The sequence below is a fragment of the Triticum aestivum genome, chromosome 7B (genome assembly GCF_018294505.1).
Source record: "Triticum aestivum cultivar Chinese Spring chromosome 7B, IWGSC CS RefSeq v2.1, whole genome shotgun sequence".
Lineage (NCBI taxonomy): Eukaryota > Viridiplantae > Streptophyta > Magnoliopsida > Poales > Poaceae > Triticum > Triticum aestivum.
Window position 1 is genome coordinate 431,508,834 of NC_057813.1, and position 7,169 is coordinate 431,516,002.

Here is a 7,169-nt window from a genome sequence, read left to right on the forward strand (position 1 = left end):
ACAGTAGCCCCTGATGCTCGGTTCGGTGTTCGGAAAGAAAAGCCGGACTGAGGATCTAAGAAGATATACGCAGGAGTCATAAAAAATATGTCGATATGGGATTGCAGGCTGCGCTGCTGACCTCTGCCGCACTGACTGCGGAGGTCAATACTTTGAAGGAAGGCCTCGAGAGGTCCGAGAATGAGCTCGGCCGTGCCAAGAAGCAGCTCGAGGACAAGGAAGGTGAGTAACACCTTATTAAAATTGTACCTTACAGAAAAGGATTTTGGTTGCAAAATGAAGGACAAGGATAACATGGGTATTGCAGGGGCCACTAACGAGGTGGCGACCCTGAAAGAGGCGGTGGCTGCGACCGAACACAATGCGGCCGCGGAGCGCACCGAGCGAGAGAAGCGGGAGGCACGGGTGGCGGAGGTACAGCAAGAGCTCCAGGATCTCGTGAAAAAACATGAGAGCCTGGAGCGTGACTCGACGACTCGAGAGTCTGAGCTTGCAACGGCTCTTAAGAGTGCCAAAGCCGCTAAGGCCGAAGCCTACAAGGCCCTCCAGGAAATCGAGGCGTTGAAGAAAATAGCAGCGGGTAAGGCATTTTTCATGCAAAGTAAGCATGTGAGTGTTAATTACCTGTTGCTTACCCGAATTCGGAGCTCTCCAGGAGCGTTCGCAGATCTTCCTCGCAGCGTGTCCGATGCTGCCGCGTTCTACCGGGCCGAGGAGGGGAGCTCGACGGAGAAGGTCTTCTGGTCTCAGTATGCTGAGGCCGGACATCCGGTGCCCCTTAGCGACCAGCTAAAGCAGCTGGTCGAGCTCTACAAGGTGGCCGAACAGGCCATGAAGGGCCTCATAGTTCGGCTGTGGCCTAAGGAGGCCATGCCTGGGAGCTACTTCGGCCTGGTGCGGCGGCTGGTGGATGCGTGCCCGTGGGTCGAAGTCATCAAGCACTCCGTCTGTATTGAAGGTGCCCGTCGGGCCCTTGCCCGCTCAAAGGTGCACTGGGGCAAGATGGATGCCTAGAAGCTCGTGACGGACCCACCACCGGAGCGCAAGGAGCATCGCACGCCCGAGATGTATTATAAGAGTGTGCTGAAGGGCGCCCGCACTATTGCGGGTGAGTGCTCCAAAGATGTAATATTTGAGTAGACTCGCATTTTGTTATCCTGTGCGCTGAAAACTTAGTTCATTTGCGCTAAGCAACGTGTTTTGATTTAAAATATTACCTTCTGTGCGGCTGTTTATCAAATCTGAGAGATGGCAAGTCGTCGGCTTCAGCCCCCATGCCACGAGTGCTGGGGTGTTCGGGATAAACTTGAGCACTCTTGTTCCCATATTTGGGTCCATCTAGGGAGGCGCTCAACACAACGAACAAGGCAACCGGACTTATAATGCTTGAACACTCTCACTTAGCCATAAAATTCTATAATTTTAAATTTCGGCGAAGCCCCTAATCTTCGGAAGGCCGAATTTGGGGCGCTATCCATGCCTTGGCCGGACAAAAACCGGCTCCTCGCTCTAAGCGGCATAAGTCTTTAGGGACTCACAAAAAACCTCTCGAACAGCGACCAGCTCTCACCTCATCATGACGGTCAGTTTTAGCTTTCTCCACTGAGGCGTTAACCCAGCTCAACTGGGGCGCAATCGCAGTGGTTCTCCCAGTGCTACCTTAGCCGATACAACGGAACATAAGGTACCAAAACATGGGAGCCGGGCAAACCCAACTATTGACCCAAGACATGATTCGGAGCTGATGCATATATTGCTATAAGTTCGGGGTGCCGCACTTGTGAAAGTGTTCGGACTTATCACACCATGATGCGGGAAACATAAGCCCCTGGTGTATTTAGCCATACCAGAACGTACGGATGCGTAATGTCACAAATGAACATATGTATAAAAAAGAAATGCAATTGCAAGCAAAAAAAGGTGCTGCATTACTTATTAAAGAAAAATTGTTGTAAGTGCAGAACGATACAAATGGTGCGATAAGCAAGGGATGGGACTGTTAAACATGTCCCCCTCCAGGGGTAGGCTGCGGAATGGTGCATAAAACAGATTTAATGCTCGTAATGGAGACCACCTGGATAGTCGTTGTAGCCTTTCTTCTTCCCTAGCTATTGCATCGTGAGTTCGGCAGGTCTACTACCGGACAGGGCCTCTGACGAACGGAGTCCTGTGGGTAAAAATAAAAAAAAGGAAAAAGAAAAAAAAGAACGACACACTTGAGAGCCCCTGGTGTGGTTGAGCCGCAGTCTGGGCCTATCGTGGTCGTGCCCCTCTCCCCATGCCCATGGTATCTTCAGAGCGTAATGGTGTACGCGAAGGACCTGTCTTGATGTTTTACAGGGGCTGGGGTTGGGGCCGCACTGCTACGCATGCTCGACACGTGCCAGGTGGTCTTGTTGTAAGTTACTCCGGGCGCGCTTAGCTGTGTACGGCCGCTTAATGGCCGAACTCGAGAATTGCCTTAAGAGGCTGCATTGTACTTCTGCCGCGAGAGCCGTTGTATGTTCCTCCGTGCGGAGAGAACGTTCAGTGTTTCCGTTGACCGTGATGACTCCTCGAGGGCCTGGCATCTTGAGCTTGAGGTATGCGTAGTGCGGCACCGCGTTGAACTTTGCGAATGCGGTACGTTCGAGCAGAGCATGATAGCCGCTGCGGAACGGAACTATGTCGAAGATTAATTCCTCGCTCCGAAAGTTATCCGGGGATCCGAAGACCACTTCCAGTGTAACTGAGCCTGTACAATTGGCTTCTACACCTGGTATGACGCCTTTAAAGGTCGTCTTGGTAGGTTTAATCCTTGAGGGGTCTATGCCCATTTTGCACACTGTGTCCTGATAAAGCAGGTTCAGGCTGCTGCCGCCGTCCATCAGGACTCTGGTGAGGTGAAATCCATCGACGATTGGGTCTAGAACCAATGCGGCGAATCCGCCATGGCGGATGCTGGTGGGGTGGTCCCTCCGGTCAAAAGTGATCGGGCAGGAGGACCATGGATTGAACTTCGGGGCAACTGGCTCCATCGCATATACATCCCTGAGTGCACGCTTCCGCTCCCTTTTGGGTATGTGCGTTGCGTATATCATGTTCACCGTCCGCACCTGTGGGGGGAAACCCTTCTGTCCTCTATTGTTCGGCGGTCGGGTCTCTTCCTCGTCATCGCTATGCAGCCCCTTGTCATTGTTTTCGGCAATTAACTTGCCTGCCTGCTTGAATACCCAACAGTCCCTGTTGGTGTGGTTAGCTGGCTTTTCGGGGGTGCCATGTATCTGGCACAAGCGGTCGAGTATTCGGTCCAAATTGGACGGACCCGGAGTAGTTCTTTTAAATGGCTTTTTCCGCTGACCGGGTTTAGAGCCTCTGAATCCGGCATTGACTGTCGTATCTTCACTGTTATCGCCGTTAATGCGGCGTTTGTTTTTGTTGCGACGCGACCTGCCATTACGGTCCTTGAAATCCGGACTGCCAGAATTTTTGCTGAGGTTATTGTTGCGTGCTAGCCAGCTGTCCTCACCCGCGCAGAAGCGGGTCATGAGTGATGTGAGGGCTGCCATTGATTTCGGCTTTTCCTGTCCTAGGTGCCGGGCAAGCCACTCGTCGCGGATATTATGCTTGAAGGCTGCTAGGGCCTCTGCATCCGGACAGTCGACGATTTGGTTTTTCTTGGTTAAGAACCGTGTCCAGAATTGTCTGGCCGATTCGTCTGGCTGCTGAATTATGTGGCTTAGGTCATCGGCGTCTGGTGGTCGCACATACGTGCCTTGGAAGTTATCGAGGAATGCGGCTTCCAGGTCTTCCCAACTCCCAATTGACTCTGCTGGCAAGCTGTTAAGCCAATGTCGGGCTGGTCCTTTAAGCTTGAGGGGGAGATATTTGATGGCGTGAAGATCGTCACCGCGGGCCATGTGGATGTGAAGGAGATAGTCTTCGATCCAAACCGCGGGGTCTGTTGTGCCATCGTAAGATTCAATATTCACGGGTTTAAACCCTTCAGGGATTTGATGATCCATTACTTCGTCTGTGAAGCATAGTGGGTGTGCGGCGCCTCTGTACTGGGCGATATCGCGACGAAGCTCAAAAGAGCTTTGTCTATTTTGTTCGGCCCGGCCGGACTTACTGTGTCCGGCACGACGGTTGTCGCCACGTATCATGGGGCGCCCACGCGATCCATAGATCGATCTTGATTGTCTTGCCTTACCCTCCAATATATCTCGCAAGTCCGGAGCGTTCCCCTGTGGCTTTGTGCTCTTCGAGCGATGCCGGGGTACGGTTCTAGTGAAGGGCCTAGAAGCCTCTCTGTCACGACCACGGGGTGGTCGGTCAGCCGTATTGTCTGCTAGTGATGTAGGTTCGTATGCCTCCTCCTCTAATCGGGGGAGCAGCTTGCGTTTAGGGTAACTTTTGGAGGGGCGTTCGAGCTCATGCTCTTCGGCCGCGAGGACTTCAGTCCATCTGTCGGCTAGCAGATCTTGATCAACTCTAAGCTGTTGGTGCTTTTTATTTAGGCTGTTTGCCATGGCCATAAGCCTGCATTTAAAACGCTCTTGTTCGACGGGATCCTCAGGCACGACGAATTCGTCGTCGTCGAGGCTTGCCTCGTCTCCGGAGGGAGGCATGTAGTCCTCTACCTCTTCTTCTGCCGCTCTCTCATGAGGGCTGGCGTCCCCATCCTCCCGTGCTGAATTTTGCTAGAGTGGGTTGTCTTCGGCACTATCTGGGGTGTTATTATCTCTGGTGCCGGAATCTTCATTCTTGCTATGGCAGGATTAGAGCGGCGCCGCTGACGCCGACGCTTGGGCTGTTTCTTGGAGGGGTCATCCTCCGCTGCCCCTTCGCCATTCCCATCCTTTGGGATATCCACCATGTATATATCATATGATGAGGTGGCTTTCCAGTGCCCGATAGGCGCTGGTTCTTGGTCATCTCCGGCATCGTCGTCCATACCGTCGATGTCTTCGGAGTCGTAGTCTAGCATGTCGGTTAGGTCATCAACAGTGGCTACCAAGTGGGTGGTGGGTGGGTTTTGAATTTCTTCATCGTCCGCATCCCAACCGTCCTGGCCGCAGTCCGGCCAGGGCTCTCCTGATAATGAGAGATACTTTAGCAAACTCAGGATGTCGCCAAAAGGTGAGTGTTGAAAGATGTCCGAGGCAGTAAACTCCATGATCGGCGCCCAACCGGATTCGATTGGTGGGGGCGCGGGAGGTTCGTAGTCCGGCAAGGAGTCCGGCGCCTTGGAGTCACGAGCTTCATGAGGGACAAGGTCAGTGTTCGGCTCTATCACCATAGAGGTTGCAGCCCCCGAGGCGGCGTCTAACCATCCATCCTCGATCTGCGCAGCCGGCTCTGAATTGAAGATCGGAGCAGGCTCAAGTGCGGCCTCCAGGGTACTGTCCGGTCGCAGAGCTAAATCATGCTCGTCGTGACAGTGCGGCACGCTCGGCTGTGGCTCGAATCCATCGAGGATCAAGTCCCCACGGATGTCAGCCGTGAAGTTCAAACTTCCAAATCTGACCTGACGGCCAGGGGCGTAACTTTCGATCTGCTCTAGATGGCCAAGAGAATTGTCCCGCAGTGCAAAGCCGCCGAATACGAAGATCTGTCTGGGGAGGAAGGTCTCACCCTGGACTGCGTCGTTGATGATGATCGGAGAAGCCATTGAGCCTATCGGCGACTGCACAGAGGAACTCTCAATGAAAGCACCAATGTCGGTGTCAAAACCGGCGGATCTCGGGTAGGGGGTCCCGAACTGTGTGTCTAGGCGGATGGTAACAGGAGACGAGGGACACGATGTTTTACCAAAGTTTGGGCCCTCTTGATGGAGGTAAAACCCTACGTCCTGCTTGATTAATATTGATGATGTGTGCTACAAGAGTAGATCTACCACGAGATCAAGGAGGCTAAACCCTAGAAGCTAGCCTATGGTATGATTGTTGTTCGTCCTACGGACTAAAGCCATCTGGTTTATATAGATACCGGAGAAGGCTAGGGTTACACAGTGTCAGTTACAATGGTAGGAGATCTACATATCCGTATCGCCAAGCTTGCCTTCCACGCTAAGGAAAGTCCCATCCGGACACGGGACGAAGTCTTCAATCTTGTATCTTCATAGTCTTGGAGTCCGGGCGATGATGATAGTTCGGCTATCCGGACACCCCCTAGTCCAGGACTCCCTCAACCACCTTGGTGAAAGAATATAAAGTTTAATTTTACACAAAGCTAATATTTGAAGTAAATAAAGATGAAATTGGGTGGGGGAGGGGGTGGGTTGACGACAAACCACGACATTCTAGAGTGTCCTTTAATTAATGTTATCTCGTTAAGTAATACTTTGCCCCTAAGATTCGTAGGATTCCGAAGGCGTGGATATGAAAAAGTAGATACAAGTACAATGTGATATCCAACTGAATCATAAAATATTTGTGAATTTTGAACCAAAGTTTGTTTGATTGTACTCCCTTCGTTTCATATCAGTTGTCAAGTGGTTTGAGTCAATGCAAATTTCTTATATAATGCAAGCACAATGCAAATAACTACCATCGCAAACAATTATATGAAAATCCACTGAATGAAAGAGGCCCATCAACTTAGAAATTCCTTGCAATATGTACTCATATAAGGCCTTCCTCCTATGCCCTTGCCCAGGCAGGGGGCTGGAGCAGCAGCGGCCCCGTCCGCCCCGCGATCCTTGGCTTCTCAAGCCGAGTCGGTCATGCCGTGTCCAACATGGATGGTTCAAAGAGGAGTTCTGGGGGACCACGCACAGGAGGGCTAGGGCTTCCTGGCCCATGCCGCAAGATACAGTAGACTTCTGTGTACTTCAAGACGTCAGGGGCATCGGTGGAACATCATCGGAAACCACGAAAGCCGCCAGATCGAGCCAACCTCCCTACCGTGAAGCCTTTGTCCGAGCGCCCGCCCGACGAGAGGGCATCGCCTGTTCTCGAAGGAAAAGTGCCGCCAGCGCTTGAGGAGAACCTGGTGGTTGGTGGGGGCGATTATGGGGCTCCCTCCGAGGATGCTACCCGCCTGAAGCCTTCCATCGGGGGAGCCGAAGATGTTGTGGCGACGAACCCGTGGGTGCAGACGCTCTTCATATGCAAAGCCGGTACACCAAACAAGTGTCAGACTATGGAGTCTCTGGAGGGGCAGCAGACTCGTGTGGAAGGAGATAT